The sequence below is a fragment of the Solenopsis invicta genome, chromosome 6 (assembly GCF_016802725.1).
Source record: "Solenopsis invicta isolate M01_SB chromosome 6, UNIL_Sinv_3.0, whole genome shotgun sequence".
Taxonomy (NCBI): Eukaryota; Metazoa; Arthropoda; class Insecta; order Hymenoptera; family Formicidae; genus Solenopsis; species Solenopsis invicta.
Genome location: NC_052669.1, coordinates 25592044 through 25608498, shown reverse-complemented (window position 1 = coordinate 25608498; position 16455 = coordinate 25592044). Strand labels below are relative to the sequence as shown.

Genomic DNA, 16455 nt, shown 5'->3' with positions numbered 1-16455 from the left:
CGTCACCTCCCTCTGCGATCTTCTGCTCCCCCGTGTCGGCGTGCCGCGGCATTGACGAACTTGGAAGTTCCGCAGCGGAAATCTCGTCCGGACGGAACTTTTCTATTAACTCTTCTCTTTCGCGAAATAAGAGGAAATTCTCTCAGGATACTTGGTGGCGGGGGCGATTAGCGCGGAGAGAAAGAAGGATGGGATAGCACGGAGGACAGATGTTGTTTGGCGTCTTCCACATTATCGCCGTCGACCATTATTAGATGTTGTTATACCGAGTGAAAAAAGGCTGCGGTTGGCTCTCGACTCGTCGTCGGAATAATAAAGGGAGATGGAAAATCCCAAAGTTAAATAACTGCGCTGTTTTTACGCTGAACTAAAACTGCGATTTTTTTCTTTTCTTTTCTTTTTTTTCGTTAAATACAATAAATTCTTCGAGATGGAAACGATCTGTGCAACGGACGCTTATTCAACAATCGCATCAGGGGTAAAATACAACAGGGGGTTAAAACTGTTTCCTCGTACGAACATGAAGATTTAAAGCGTCTGCGCTTGGATATCACGAAACAAAAAAAATTACTGGCGCAGTAATAATAAGGTATGCACATGTACATGATACGGAAAGCAAGCAGATGACGGTTTCCGAACGCCCGCCTACTACCCGAGGCGAATATTACTTTTCACTTGGGTGGATTCGATATTACAGGTATAGAACAATCGAGAGAGTCTGCGGCGCGGCGCGGCCCCCTCGCTCGCTACGAGTCCGCGGCCTCGACGGTTGTTAGATCGAGGGTAGAGAATAGTAGAGAGCGGTTATGGTAGTAGAGACCGTTCGTGGTATCAATATTTTAAGGGTGCACGTTCCTCCATCGATCGCAGCTTTTCTGCATAATTAATCGCCACTCCACCCCCGGCACGTCGACTCTCACCGTTCTCGTCGAAAGCGCCCGCACACATGTACGCGGACACACGTACGCGCACCACCACCGCCACCACCATTACCGCCCACCCTCTGCCTTCTTTCTCTTCCACGGCCGTCGCGGCCGCCACCGTTGCCGCTGCCGCTGCCACCGCCGCGGATATCAGGCCGAAAGCGGCGAATCTCGGGGATCGGATCCGCGCCACGCTGGCAAGTTAAGTGGATTTCGATCGAATTCGCGGCACCGCGAGAGATACCGGCGCGGAGCGACGCGGCGGGTGGATGGAGGGCGGTAGAAAAGAATTCCAAATGTTTGTTCTTCTGCAAGTGTCCCGCGGGAACGCGCGCGCCGGTAGATAGGCAAGCCAAACGCGGTCCGGAGCAAGAGAGAAGGAAGGCATCGGGAGGAATGAAGATATTTCCCCATCTCGTTTGTCGCAAAACTCGGTTACTGTTTCGTTACGAATGCATGACTTATCGCTTCGGAATAATAAAGTTCGGAAAAGCAGATAGCCCGTCCCAGTTTCCATCCCAGTCTCTCACCTCGGAGAGACGGCGAGACGAGGCGAGGCGAGGCGAGGCGACTTATTCTCCACCTAGATTGCCTCGGCGGCTATAATAAAGGTCAGTCGACTGACGGGACCCGATACCTTACGGAAATCTGCCATATAAATCTAAATTTGCGCAAATAAGATCGTCGTCCCGGACGACGTATCGTCGACTTAAATCTCCAGCCATAATCTCCCATAATATAATCTTTTAAAACGAGGCTTTCGCGAAGAGAATTAAGATGTGGCGTGCGTTTTTATTATGCAATTATTTTTAAATTATAGCCAAATATCACGCAACTTTGCCTTAAGCATGAATCTCTGTTAAAGAAAGCCAGGTAAAATATGTAATTAATTTTATATGTAATCCAACTACTAAGAGAAGGATGTAAAGAATAAAGAGTTACTCCCCCCCCTCCCTCCCAAATCAAATTTAAAAACTTTACAAAACGTTAATTTTGTATGTACAATAAACCTCGCTTCTTTCACGTGGCAATATAAAACTCTTTAAAAAAAGACCTTCTTTGAAGAGTCCAAATATTTGACTAATACAGAAAGCAAACATGAAAAGAGAAATGTTATGAGACCTACATGTGAAAATTCAACACCGAGCAATGAACGCGAACGAGACGGAAGAAGCTAGTCGAAGTTCAATATTTAAATCCGGATTATCCACAAAGGATAAATTCTGAAGATCCAGAGTATGAGCGATCGTATCCCATCCCGTCATTAAGCCGGATTTTGAGCCCTAACTAAATGGAGTTTCCTTCCTTTCTTCCTTCCCTCACATCGAGGAGATGTGCTTCGCTGACAGTAATAGACTCGCGAGAGCTTCGCCCTTTTACAAAAATACAGGATGTCGTTATCTCGAGATTCAAAAGCAAAATAAGCACAATGATTTCAGCTTACACGCCTGTGATTAATGATAATTTAGATTAATCGTATTCGTTTAAAGTCGCAGACGCGATGGAAAAAAAATTAAATACACGCTTCCTTTCAAAAATTTAAATCCAGCCGCGTAATAGTACTAATTTTTGGTGATGCAAATGAATAATAAAACGCGCGTTCTTGAAACGTGAACTTTTCCACGTCGCAAATATCGTAAAATGTATTCCCAAGCTACTATAGACTATATGTATCCGGTGCATGCAACAGTGGAAACTATAATTACGCGAGAAAGAGGAAAAAAAATACGGCCGATCGAGAGGGCTTCGCGAGGGAGGCTAGGCGCGAGAAATGCATGATAAGAAAGAGAAAGCACGAAGGGTAAATGCGGCTGGATAGAGAGAGCAGTTATAAGGGGAGGCAATTGTGAGAGGAGAAAAACGGGGAGAGAAGAAAACGTTTAGAGGGAACAGGTATTGGAAAGAGCGAAACCAGCAAGAATGGCAAACTACTGTGGGACCATGCATCTGTCCCAGCATATTTGATATTCCTCCTCTTTTCACCCTCCCTCCCGCAGTCCTTCTATCCGCGGCTTCCCCGCGCCTCCTTCGTCTCCTCCTTCACCGTTCTCTTGCATCCATATCCGCGGCCTTAAGTCCATGTCACGCTGCACGAAATCCTCCTCGCCGAGTCGAGCGTATACACACGAAGAGCAAAAACTTATGCGAGGAAAAATATTACAAGTGACAAATAATCACTTTGAATTATCTTAAACGTCTCTACCTCCGCAGTAAATTTTGTTTTATGCTTTTTATTTTTTTTTATTTTTGTTACCAACTAGACTCTCGCGTTAGAATATTTCTTATTACTTGTCAGGGAATATATAATGGATGCAATGTTCAACGAGACACGACAACAGACGCGTGAAATTATATAATTGTCGTGTACGCGCGCGTGGAAATAACACCGCAGAATAGGGCAAACAATTATACGTTATTACGAATACGCCGGTCACGATTTAGACACGGCTGGCCGTTCATATCGTTTACTTTGTTTCTTTTTAAAAGAAATTAATGCGCGTTTCTGTTGTCCGAGCGAAATGGATATTTAATGCGGGATTACTACGTCATTAGGCCGCTTCGACGCGGTGGCAGGCGCGCGATTTTCATCAACTGCCGATTGCAACACTGCGAATCTTACCGTGCAAGTAATTTACTTACTGCCAAAGGACGTAGCTCGCGAGTGACACGCTCGACCCGAGCAAGGATTCAGGCCGCTTGAAAATTTATGAGAGGATATTTCAGGTAATCGTGAGTACGCCACCGTTGCGTTGTATGCAGCTTTGGCGTCGGCAACGGCGTAGAAAAAAAAGGCGACCCGATTAAAAAAATCGATCTAACCGACGTTTCCCACGCTGCGACACGGACACGATTGCAAATCACGTGATCTCGCTGTTGCACATCATAAATTAAACGGCCAGATGGAGGACACGCGTTATACGTGTGTAGGACGAATACAATGTAATTTAGAGTTACATCAAGCGTAGCGGGGGCGATCGATCGGTCGGTCGGTCGCGGGTCGGGGCAATGAAAAAAACGCCGATTCCGGCGAATGTAAATTATTAACCGTCTCGTTTCTAGCGTTCGTAGGGAACTTTTGCTTTAAGTGGAACTCCTAATTACTGACCGCCACGCCGCGCCGTGCCGCGTAGTTTCGTCTCGCGAACGCAGCTCGCGTGGGCAGCCAAGTAATGTAATTAGCTGGACGCATCGAGAAAACGCGTGGGAGGCAAAGGCGAGCTTAACAGACCGATGCGTGATGCGCTCGTTAGATCGTAAATGAATTCATTAAGCTTCTTTGGTCCAATCGTAAAATTTAATGCTACCATTGTTTACGCATCTCCGACCTATTTCAGCCGGCAATGGTAAAGGCGATAAAATACAGATTTTTTTCATATGTTATTACAGTTACTTTTATACCATTGATACTTTTCTTTAAGTAGATATTAGTTCACCCAGCACGCCATTGCTAAATGTTGTAAAAGAGTTTAACGAGGACATGCGATCATTACTATCAACGTTAATGAGTGTCGCAATTAGAGACGATATAAGTGGCGAATGACCTAAAACCTGAATGATTCGCCCAACTGTAGAGGAACGATATGCCTGTCTCTCTTTTAAAATCGTTTCTATTGGTCCCAAAATAATTCGCATCGCGCGTTTTAAGATCGACTCGTCGAAGAGCGCGGAGATGTACCCGTGCGTTGATATCACCCGAATTGGAAACACTTCGATCCAAATAATTGATATAAGCAAATTAATATTTTACTAGTGATTCAATTTTTACTCGACGATATTTTGTCGATCGTGTAATTTCAAATTAACGAATTTTTCAAATTCTATCAAGAGAGACGATTCCTGAGAGCGTTGAGAAAAATGATCTCTTTCTCTACAGACTTAAAAATCATTTTCTTCTTCCTTTAGAAATATTAACTTGGAAATGAGGGAAATTCTATTTGTTCGTCGGAACCGCACCAACAGTTCCATATAACATTGAACGTTTCGAATCTACAGCACAAACGGAGAAGCGATACACGACCGTGACGCTACGTTGATGGCAGCGAGTCGCACACGTTGCATCTTTAATAATTCACGAACGGCTCTATCTTCCACCGCGAACTATTCTCATTCGATCCTCTCCGAGGAGAGGTATACTCGTCAGGGGCTCGTGAAAGTCTTAACGAAGTACGCAATAAGAAAGACGAAGACGAGCGAGCTCAATGACGGAAGATCGCGCGTAAACGATGGACCGCAATGCGGAACTGTTGCCGTTGCGATTTCATCCCTCGACTCTCGTCTCGAGCACTGCTGCTAAATCACAAATATTCATACAACTACAATTAAATTAAACCATTTTTTTAGTTGCTCAACAAGTGCTTAATAAAAATAAATCGAGAGATATCTAAACTAGAATATTATCGAACGAAGAATATTTATCTGATTCAAATAAATCAAAAACATAAAATTTTTTTTTGTTTCATCACGTAGGAGTGGATATATTACAAAAGTTAACAAAATATTAGATTAAAATGTACAGATGGATTAAAATTTATAACTTTGTTAATCCATTTTTATATTAAACATTCATAATCGAAAAACAGCGCGTACGCGTTTTAATAAAATTTAACATTTTAAAATTACATTTGCTTCTATACTTGTAGAAAAACAATCCTATAAAAAAATTTCATCTTAAATATATACAGAGAAAACGATTTCTTTGGACTTGATAAATTTTATTGTATCCAAACAAATTTATTTAAAAATGTCCAAATAAACCAATATTTGAATCAATAAGTACGACTAATAATAGTGTTATTTTCATCAAATAATAAATGTTAAATAAAACAATATTTTGATTCAAATAAATAATGTTTTGTATAAGCATATGTTATTTCAATAAAACAACTTTTAGTAAAATAAATAGGATTATTAATTCCAACGAAATCTTTTTCTCCGTGTACATATCCTTATAAAAATTAAAAATACTTGCAACTAATCTATTCTTTAGAAGACTTTAGTCTAAAGTTAAAAAAATTTTTTTAGTGTTTATTTTAAAATAAAAATTATGAAAATAAATTAAGAGAACAATTTTTTCTTAAATGGAGAATTTTCTTAAATTGACAATTTTTTCGATGTATGCACGAAACACAATCTTTCTCTTTCGCAAATTCGTAAACTCGAATCGATAACGAGAAAAGAAGAAACCGAGAGAAGAGAGACGATGAGAATGGAAAGGGAATTATTGCATAAGAAGTCAGGATGCTTTTCTGATATCCTATCGGATCATTCAAGTGTGATCAAGCCACGAAAAGAGAGACTGGGGAATTTAACCCTTCGCCGAGCGGATCCGTTCCCAACGAAGAATTCCACTTGATTCGTTCGTCCCGTAATTCGATTCATTTTTAATTCGAGACTAATCGCCCTCTCGGGGCTTTACGATTTAATTTACAGACATCGTAGATAAAGAGTTTCTCAACTCTCGTTACATAATTGCATTCTTTATAAATCGCGCTTGTCCATTAATATGTAATCTCTCGTCCCGTATAACTAAAGCCAACCTAACTTCGCCTTTCTCTATCCGAAGTAAGTACAATGAATACGGCGGGATCATCCTTCGGCATGTTTCCCAATTACAGCATTCGCCTTTTGTTCTCACGAGTGCGGTGCCCGCTCGTTGTTGAATTGCAGCGTACGAGCATATATGAGAATATCGGCCGAATTGTGAATATTGCAAAGTAAATAGAGAACAGAGTAATCGAGACGCTATGTTTAAAGACATGTAAAGTTGGGAAAAGGGCAAACGGCACTAAAATAACTGGAGGATACACAGCGTCTCCATATGCGTGTGTAAACGCAACCTCATTCCCATCGATTAACTTTGGCATTTCGATCGAAATGGTGGAATCGTGCTATCGAGGACACCGTAGCGCCTGTTATATATTTGCATACGGTTCTGTATACTCAGTTACGTAATTCTGTGTGACATGACACAAGATAGTACCTTCTAGCTAAACACTTCGTTAACGTTCCAAGCCTAAACGTCGTAAATGAAGAAAATTCAAGAGCTAATAAAATAATAGATATATAACTATAAAATAACGTTTAAATGTCCACTTTGATTTACTACACAGAGAAAAAGGTTTCTTTAGATTCAGTATTCCTATTTATTTAACTGAAATTTGTTTCACTAAAATAACATATGCTTATACAAAATATTATTTGTTTGAACAAAAGTTTTGTTGTTTCGTTAAAAAATCTCTATTATTTGACAGAAATAACACTATTATTTGAAGAAATATCTTTCAACCAAATAATATATTATTGATTACAATAAGTATACAAACAATAAAACAAATAACTGATATGAAAATGGAAAAATATATTGAGAATATATCTTTCGTTTCAAACAAATAATTTATTTAAGACGAAGATATATATTTTTTCAAATTTAAATAATCGTACTTATTGATTCAAACATTGGTTTGTTCGGACCATTCCAAATAACAAATTTGTTTGGATACAATAAAATATATTACGTTTGAAGAAATCGTTTTCTCTGTGAAGTGATTTTATTTATTTTTTTTTTTTTTATCGACAGTAAATGTATCACTTACAACATCCGCAATATCACTTTGTTTTAACAAGCAAAGTGTTCACGAAAGAAGCGCAAGTTTCGCTATTTAACTTCTTATCTGTGCTTGTCCCGCGCTGCGCGAGATAAAATAATTTACATTCAAGAGAGATAGCCTTTGAAATAAAGGTGTTTAATGAGTGTCGTTTAAAGAGAAAATTTTTTTCGAGAATATTACCACACAACGCACAGTGCTACTGCATGATGTTAATACCAGCGACCTAGCTTATCTAAAAGCAGAGACAAATCCTGATCAGATATAGCTACAGAAGTTGACCATTTAATTACTCCTTCGGAGTAACATAACACGCGATCACGCGAACTACGTTTGGGTACAAGCTCTGATTAGCTCCGAAACGAGACGAGGCGAGGCGGCGCGGCGCAGCGCGGCCCAATGTCGGCATGTATTCGTGTATTCGTGAAAAAGTTGAAGGTAAAGAGGCATGCGTGTTCCAGAATTTCTACAAAATTTCGCGGCGCATTAATGAAGGTAGGAACGACGCGTCGCGTACAATCCTAAGAACTCGAACCACTTTGGACGCCTATCGCGGCATCACTTTGGTTTCCGTGCCAAGATCGCACGGAACAATGAGCGTCGTACTCCGGGAAATCCTCTGGCACCGCTTGCTGCCGCAGCTGCTACGCTAACTTGTGAATTGAATACCATTCATTGATATTAAGTCAGTGAAGTTGTTACGGTCGCGTTGTATTATCAGCTTTTGGCTGGCGTTCTAACCGCAGATGGGATTAGAGAAATGTATACGCGACGATTCTATTACTAAATTTACGAAGAAAATATCTCAAGCTAATATCTGCTGCGAGGAAATATTTTCATTTATCGCGATCGATACAACTGCTTTGAAAAATAATACGGCGGACCGTCATGTCGTCGCTCGTCGCTCGTCGCTCGTCGCTCTCCTTTCTTTCCGCATCGCGTGTGTTAAGAAGGACGTGAACGAGAATCTGGTGCAAGAAGAGGTGAAAGCAAAAGTTTCATACGTGCAAAAAGCGAGAGGAAGATGCGCTCTCAAACGGGTCATCCCATTGCCAAGTTCAAGGTCATGTAACATGTCAGAGTCAGAACAAGCTTCCGCAACGCATTTGCATCGCGATCACAGGCCCGTGACACCTACAAAGCCAGTGACACTGCACGCCCACACGTAGTCCGAGCGGAATTCGAGGCACGAACAGCCGAAAAAATATTCTCGAGGACATGAGATTTATCGATAAATACCAATTCCATGCGAAACAAAACTTTCACTCTTGTTGATTAATAATTATTAGATCAATTCTTTCTTCTTAATGACATTTTTTTTATATCATTAACTGTACGGTTAAAAATTATTCTCCCACGTTCACTAAATTGTCAAAATTTTCTCGGTCACGTTTATATCGTTTGAATTTGACTGCTTGATAGTGCGTAAAAGCGATTAAGTATAGCCGAGAGCATGTTTACACGAATTATCCAAGGCCAAACGTTTCCATTCATCGGCCTCAAGCACAATACGGTCAGATGATCGCTAGTACCGGAAGCCTTTAATTAAAGCGTGTCGAATGATAATAGAAGCGACAAATTCTCTCCTAACAACCTTCGAAGAAACATGTTTCCAATAGTACACGTGTACCAACTACCTATGCATACATCGCCGATACATGACTCGACTTCGCCGGCATTTAACAACCGAGGGAGAGAGGGGGAGAGAAAAAGAGAGAGAGAGAGAAGAAAAAAAAACCGAAAATTATATTTAACTAAAGTAACACGTACTTCCGACGAGGCATACCCAATAAAACCGCTTCCGCAGACCGACGTCTGACGTGGCAAATTGGCCTATCAATTCCAATTAGGCCTAAAAGACACTCGTCGACTTTTTACAATCGCGTCCATTAACCGCGATTTGCACGTGGCTCGTCTGACAGACAGTTCCCAGAAGATACCTTGAGCAACAGCACCTGGCACGCAGGCGATTCGACCCGTGTAGTCTGCCCGCCGCGAACTCGTTACGTAAAACGACGACGCGAGTTGCGAGGCTCCGACGTTCAGTTACGCGAGATAGGGACGCGCGCGCGCGCGCGCACGTTTATAGAAGTTGATGCCTCGATCTTCCTCGAGATTCCTGGTCTCGAGTTCTCTTACCTACCCGAATGGTTAACCTGCTTGCGTAATCGGAGAGCGCTTTAAGACGAGAGATGCACATCTCGTACGCCGCGCGCCGCGCCAGTTTCTCACAAACCGTACCTCCCTTATGATTGCGTTTTTACGAGAATGGGAAATGGAGAAATAACAAGGTGATAATGAGAGAAATGGAATGAAAGGGATAATGAACAATATTTAAGCACTCGCGGTAGGAGTAACCGAGTAACAAACCCGATTGACGATCGTGAAACAAATTACGGATCGATATCAATTTCTTCTGATGGTACCAAGCGCACCTTGAACGTTGCAGCTATTACGCAGGCTCGTAAATCTCTTTTGCCAGCAAAGACGACGATCAGATTTAATAGCGCGCTCCCACATGGGCGTATTAATCTGTCCGGTACACGCGCGAAATCGCAAAAGCCGCTTTCAATCTTCTCAGCTAATCCCTACACGACCGGCGATTTTTGTTTCAAAGCAACACACGGCATGCCATCAATATTATCTGTACGCTCTCTGTACTCTATCCACGCTTGTAAAACATCTGCCGATACATCAAACTAATCCTTTTCAATTCACACTCGACGCTTATACTTAGGTCATGATTAACGAGATGCGGAATCAGTAGTTATTCAACAACACCGGCTTTGGTAAACATTTATGAGAGACACTCGAAGATTTTTGTATTGACAGATAAAAACGCTCGCGTGAAAGAGCAGATATGAACAATTATGAGCTAAATTGGCATAGATTGAGGACACGGGCTGTGCTGTGCCGTTCGCCGTTTTAAAAACATCGCGATTGAAAGTGGAAACGCGACGCAATTAACGCGGTGCTCTCAGCGACGATAAAATTCCATTCGGCATCGCAACTTGCGAGAGGCAAGAATTAACGGGGCGAGTAATCTCGTAACCTCGCGAATGCCATAAGAGCGGCGGCTGCGGCTGCGGCTGCGGCGGCATCGTGTGGAAGAACAGAAAAAAAAGCGACGAAGAACTTACGCACACGCGTTGGGCGTGCGTTTCGCGTTGCGCATGCATATGTACTTATATATGTGTCCGTGTGTATGTTTCATGATTCGCCACGCTCGCGGGGAGGACCTAGATAGATCAACACCGGCGGCGACGGCACAACCGCTGCATTCCATCCGTCGTAAAAGTGCATGCGGAGCTCCAAGGACTACGAGTCGACGGGACGACGACGGCAAGCAGGAGAAGAGGGAGGAGATGAAAGAGAAGGAGGAGGAGGAGGAGGAGGAGGAGGAGGAGGAGGAGGAGGAGGAGGAGGAGGAGGAGGAGGCGGTGGCAATGGCAGAGGAACGTGAGAGGGGGCGAAATTCAAAAAGGGAAACTCCGCAGCAGAGGAACGAGGAATGCCAGAGCGTTGTCGCAATCCTCTTGGGCAATCCTCCCAGCGCGGCGCGGCGCGGCGTACGGGACGTATACCACCCTCCTGCGTATCGTCGAGAAGTTAAACACGAGGATCGTCGTCGCGACACGAAATTAATTTTAAAAAAAATCTCTAAAAAATAAAAATGTCATGGGTTATTGTTTGGCGAGTGTTTTCGAAAATTTTTGAGCGACGAACGGTTTTGCGATAAGAACTGATAAAGACCAAGGACCACTGCATGATTAAAACGCGTCATTATTATGTGAATCATTCGAAACACTCTGACTCTGTCAACGGTTCGCATATGAATAGTTAAATGGTGGCAAGATAATATCGCTTGGCCGCGCTAGCGCAAATAGCGCGCGGCGAATAGATGTGCAATCACGTTCCGTGCTATTAATGAATTCTCGGCTGTCATTGTAAATAGATGCATGCTGATTAATATTCTTATAAGTAGAATTGTAAATAGGATGGAAGCGAACGCAAAGCAGTGCTTCACAGATGTTACGCAGTCTCTGCAGAGAACTGGCGAGGCACTTGTTTATTTAGACGAGGCTCGAAGGGTGAAGATGTCGCGAATAAATTAAAAAAAAGGGCAAAACAAAAACAAAAAGGTAAAACAAAGAAGAAACGAAAAATAGTACAAAACGTATAAAAGCGAATGATTTAAATAGTTGTCCGTGGAAACACCTTATCGGACTCGACTAATCCAATTTTAGCTCCATGTCATTCGCACAAAGCAGTTTCACTTTACTTTAGCCGAGCATTTTCCTCGAACAGATGGTTAACTGGAACGCGACGAAAGTGTGCGAATCGATGAGACGTATCGTTTTACCCGCGATCTGCGAAGAGCGCATTCGCAAATTGTCACCGCGAGGATAAAAATTCAATTAAAAGCCGGACATTTGTGACTTTCGGATACGAGCGAGTGAGAAAATAAAACATAATCCGTGGTCAGCGGATTGACTCTACTGCACTTATCGCCACTTGATTTTCCCGTAATTGCCTTATTAACATCACGAGTATCGTAAATAAGAATCGCACGAAGAGACGTATTACAAAATACGTTGCAGTTATTCGGAATAACAAGTCCCGCGATGCATTGGAATTGAATTAATTAGCGAGTAAATAATTCTCTCATTTTAAGAGAGAGAGAGATGAAAATCGAACGTAATCAAGTGAGACTAGGAGAGGGGAGTCGAGAATTACATGGTTAATTTATCGCTCGGCGAAACACAGTTCGCTAGTTACGGAAACAAAATATCTCGTTCCGCTCGCGAGAAGAAGGAAGGAAGGAGGGGAGGGAGGCGCGGATCTACGCGCGCGGCAAGTTCTATTTTTCCGATATCTAATTAAGAGTTTTGCCATCCATCGTGCGCAAGAGATAGCGGAACTTGCGCCGTCGTTTCATTGAAGTCGCGGAGTCTTTCGCAGCGAATAAAATAAACCATTAATTTCCGTCTCTTCCGCGAAAAGCTAAAACGTCCGAGAACGCTCGTTCCCTCGTCCCTCGATCTATCGGCGTAGTTACATCCGCTAAATAAATAATCCGGCCGTAATACAGGTACACCTTCCCACCCTTTTAATTCAATTTAATATCCGTTGAACCGTCGAGATACTGAAGGGCCCGAAATACCGCAGCGCCTAAGGGCTTTGGCCGACACGAGTGCTCCATTGCAAATTGCGATTGCAAATAATACGAATACATCCATCATCCTGCCTCTCCCTTCCTCCCACCTCCCACCTCCTCATTCCTCCCGTGTATCGATTACGTCGCGCGTGGGAAATAATCGACGCCGGCCGCGAATGACGTCCTACGACGATTCGTTTAGCGTAAAAACATAGGCTTGCCAAGCTAGATTGTAAAATTACGCGCAACTGGGTCAATTCGCCGCCGCGCCGCGCCGTCCACGTGTTATTACGCGCGCGCGATGTCAGTGTTATGCCGGCTGCTACGCGCTGAAAGTGCCGGACCTGTTTTAAGTGATAAAAGTGTAATCAAGGTTGACCAGCGGCGGCGGCGGCGGCGGCGGTCGATCCCTTTGCATAAATCGTGAGACCAACCCGCGCGGGAGACTGCAAAGTAATCAAGGCTAACTGTAACTCGCACCGCGCGTTTTCTCAAGACCTAGAATCGCAGCATACCTGCGTATTTGAAGTAACAACACCCGGCTCGCGCTCCAACATCGGCTAACGTTAATCCCGGTTAACTCGGTCTCTCCACCTTCGTTTACATTTTATAGATAGACTTAAACGAAATTAACAACGTTCCTTACCGTTCGTTCTTAAAACCGAGATTCGAGCACATTCGAATGTTTTCAATCCACGGCCAGATAATCCGACGAACCATAGCGGTATCGATACATGTCGATGACCGTTAACCCTTCGTAACTCGTAACTCTTTTTCGCGCGCAACATAAAAATTGTAAAAAAAATAAATATAAAAAAATATTCAACGTTAGCTACGGGGGCGTTAGCTTTGTCCGCGCACCTGCTATCAGGTCTGACACTTCCTCTCTCGCCACAAGGGAAAACAAATTCAACCTACAAAACGGGTAATAAAAGGAAACCTTGAACCATAACGATTCACAAAGAAGCATCGACCATCGCCATCATCCTCCCTCACCTCCTGCGCGGCGCCGCAGCCGCCGCCGCCGCCGCCGCCGTCGTCGTCGTTGTTTTCCACCCGGCACTTAGTGGAAACAACAAAGTGCGTGTCCCAGGCACGCGCGCTCGCGTGCCGGACGGGCGTGTGAGAACGGCGTGTCGTGCGTGTGAATCCGCACGGCAGCGCGCGTGTGCCGGCGCGGCGACGCTAATGTTTGCAATCACAAGTTGGAAAGTTTTGTGATGGCAACCGCTCCGCCGGCCAGTTACCCTGGTAACGCTTTGTTGTGCCATTGTGTCGAGCGGGGCGGAAAGGAGGAGAGGAAGGGAGGTACGGGAGAAATCCACCCCCGTTCGGGCGAACCGTCGCCTGTTCCTCCCTCCCGCCGCCTCCTCTGCCGCTGCCACCAACAACCTCTTCGTCGAGAAATTGGATGAAACGGCAGAGAGAGAGCGAGCTACACCCTGAGCCCTTATCCCCTCGATTGCCACTCGGGGACCAACTAACTCGGCTTGACCTAGCCCAAACTATTCGTCTCTCCTCAGTCCTCCAATCCCTTCGACGGCCCCCCTTTACAAGACGCTCGTGTCTCCTCTGGACTCGCGATCTCTCATTTTCTACGCAATCGTAGAATTTTAAATGAGAACGATCGGAAGAGGTCAACGAAAGGTCGACAAACTGATGTAAATTTAAACGTATCAGCGGAAAGAATGTTTTATTACAGTTTTTACGAATTTATTTTCTTAACGGATCAGCACGAATTAATTAAGACTTAGCTGGTTTTGTGAGAGACACGCTGAATTATTGGTCCTCGATAACTCGACGTTTCGTACAATTACTCGGAATCGATCGCTGAAATTTCACGTGTTCGAGACAAGGCCAAGCGAGCGAGCGAGCGAGCAAGGCTCAACTCGTGCAGGTCTAGAGTCCAGCAGTCGTTGAAATTAATGTAGCATAATTATCGTGGAACAGAATTGGTATCTCGAAATAGTTGATAATACATATATAATTCGGGTTACATCGCACCGAAAAGGTACGTCATTTCCTCGGCGATTGGCCGCGAGGTAAAAATGTCTACCAGATCGAGCTATTAATAGAATTGTTGCCCAGTGAATTTTCAGGCGTCGACGCGTAAGAGCAACCGTATGACACGTATATGCGTGGTGTTATTCGATACTCCATCAAATTTTCAGGCATAAAGTGCCGCGACATCTCCCGCGATTTTCAATGACCCCGTTCGATCGTGCAGAATCAATCTTCCATGTAAAAGAATATTGATTTTTTCGAATTTAAAACGACTCTATCCATTCTATGAACTCGCTCATATTACGAATATCGCGCTTATAAAAGTGCGTTCGATACATATTTATTGGTCGAACATAGACATCCTGTTTAAGCATGCCAGAAATAGCGTCGCCCTTCGCGGTCTTTGCGAGCGATGGAATCTTTAAGAAATCGTGGAATTGGCACTAAATCACTACCCGATGACTCGTCACGGCCGTTCGCGTTGAATGGTAAAAATTATTAGCGAAAGACAAACGTTAATCCTCGACAGAGGCAATCACGACGAGTGGATTCGTCGCTGGAAAAATTATTACTCCATCGAATTATTTAGAAATCTACGTTGCGTCACGCAGTTCCACTTTATTTTCGAGAAATTATCATTGTGTTACAATTGAAACAAATCGCGATACTCCAACGAACTCTGAGAAAATGTATTCAACGAGTTCTGTGCGCTAGTTGGTCGCGCAAGTCATTCGCTTATCGCACGAGATAACGCTGCCGTAGATATCGAGCTCTCCTTTTCATTGCGAATAAACAATGCGTTACGCTACGGATTAGCCTGTTACCCTGCTGTGTTAGCGATACGCGAGATAGTCTCAAAGCTCGAGCCGTGAATATAAAAATATTCATCTTCAAAGAAAAATACGTCGCAGCGTAACAATTGGTTACTATGTTCGGCCCCAAGTATCTCATTTATTTATTCGGTTTTCCGACTCGTTGCGCTTCAACGTATCCTCGACGACGAAATCGTCGACCCGAGGAAAAAGAAGTATCGACGCGACCGTCGGTGCTTCCTCGGTCGCGTGTAACCGCTCACGCGGCGCCGCGCCGCGCCGCGTCGCGTCGCGTCGCGTCGCATTGTCGCGACGTTATAACCTCCAAAAGGCGAGCGGTACTACACTCGATATCGTGGTATATGAAGGCGCTCGGAATGTTTTGAGTTATGAAAAAGAATGGAATGTGAAGAGCGAGATGTTGGGGACCATCGGTGATTCGCAATCAGCGTCAGCGGAGCACGCGCGCGCGCACGGACACGCCGCGGAGAGAAGCGAGGCCGACGGCCGACACGTCGACCGCCACCGCCGTCAACCGGAAGTTACGGGATTAACCTCGCGATTCCCGTGAGAAAAGCAAAAAAGGTCGGGAGCGTGTCTCTCCGTGACGCATGACATTTCTGTCTAGGGCGCGCGCGATTCCGCTTTGCGACCGGCAACGGCGAGGACGAGGACGAGGATGACGACAGCGGCGGCGGCGGCGGCGGCGGCGGCGGCAGCAGCGGCGACGATCATCGGCGCGATAGAAAACGATTCTCCAACTTACTTGTACTTGCGTAGGCCGCGGGCTAGGGAAGTCCGACGTGGGACGCACCGGGACGAATTCTCACGCACGAACGCGAAACGAAACTTCGATAGGCAATCACGTCGCAATGGCGAACTCACGGATGCGTTGTGAGCACTGTGATCGTTCGTTACCGCCATCTCGCGGCGCCGAACGCACGACGCTGAGC

At 44.3% G+C, this 16455-nt stretch overlaps 1 protein-coding gene across 1 annotated transcript in view; it reads right to left on the bottom strand.

Annotated features, from left to right (window-relative positions):
- Window positions 1-16397, bottom strand: part of LOC105200473 (heterogeneous nuclear ribonucleoprotein K) — an 89625-nt gene extending 73228 nt beyond the window's left edge. Inside the window, exon 1 of the mRNA XM_026134386.2 lies at window positions 16269-16397. The gene's annotated coding sequence lies outside the window, so the exon portion shown is untranslated. The remainder of the gene's footprint in view (window positions 1-16268) is intronic.
- Between the last annotated feature and the right edge of the window lie 58 nt (window positions 16398-16455).